The following is a 1360-nucleotide window of genomic DNA, read 5'->3' on the forward strand; positions in this document are numbered from 1 at the left end:
TGCTGGTTGCTACCAGCAAAGGAAAAGGTAAGGGCAATGGAAAGGCCAAGGCCTATCCCAAGTCTAAACCCAAAGAACATGATGCTCTCAAGCCTAAGGGTGGTGGTGTGCTGTCGTAGGCAACCAAGATTAAAACCTAAAAACACATGTAGTAATGTGAGTAAGGATCGTTCCCACGGAGATGTCTAGCCGAGTTTAATGTTATGTGAAAAAGACAGGAGGGGGTTGGCGGGGGTGGTGGTGTTGTGGTGGTGTTGGGGGTTTGAGTAAAAACAGAAACAATATCAGGAAAAGCAATTCAACCTAAATTATCGAAATCGATCAAAATAACAAAACTCGGTCTAAGTCAACATCCACCATCAGAATCTTACAACTGATCATTGATAGCAAGCATATATCAATTGTTACTTTGAGTATTCACTATTGGAACTATTTTCCTATCTCTCCTTAGTTGTAATTAATTAGGAAACAAGCGATCTAATTAACCTTACTACTAAACAACCCTAGACAAGCGCTAAAGGTTTAATCTAGTGGTAGCCTTAAGAACTAAAGAGATCGATGAAGCTGAACAACACAAACACAAGCGGTTGTATTTAATTCAATCGAGTGTTCTTCTTAAGAATTAATAATTCCTGACACAGCAAATTCTTAACTCTTATTTACTCACGAATTAGAGGGATCAAACAATTATGGATTTGATATCTAATTACGCAATAGATTGCAACAGATAATGATCTAGTAGGCCTCCTAGTAATTAAATGAAACAATCATGAAAATAGGCATGGAAGAACATCCAATACTCAAAACATATATTGAACACTAAAACAAACAGATTAGATCTCACAGTTTATTGATTCCTAGGCCTCCGTTTCCTTCGACCAAGTTATGAAAATTAGCCGCTCATGGCCATCACCAAAATCAAAAGAGAAAAATTGCAGAAGAGAGGAAGAGAGGTGTGTGTAAACTCTCCCAATCTGATCTCTCTCTCCTTTTAAAGATATCCAATTCAAGTATTTGAATTCTACTAAATCTCCTAAAAATATTCTAATATCCTAAAATAACATTTATTCTAATCTGATTCTGATTAATTGAAAATAAAATAAAGTCCTAAAATAAAATAGGAAAGTGGTGTGTCCAGTTGTAACTTGCTTGCAATAGGTCTTCAAATCTTCCAATAATAAACTGCCTATTTGAATTGCATGACAAGGCAGAATGTTCCAGAACGTCAGCAGTGCAGGTGAGTCAAAACATTAAAATTGTATATCTCTTTCTTAGGGTTCCACATCATTTTGAATCATCTCAATGGGAGCTCGGATGAGAGAGTTATGCCCAGATTACGAAGCGATGTCGAAACTGTCCG

This window comes from Pistacia vera, unplaced genomic scaffold, assembly GCF_008641045.1.
Source record: "Pistacia vera cultivar Batoury unplaced genomic scaffold, PisVer_v2 Contig1109, whole genome shotgun sequence".
NCBI classification, from domain to species: Eukaryota; Viridiplantae; Streptophyta; class Magnoliopsida; order Sapindales; family Anacardiaceae; genus Pistacia; species Pistacia vera.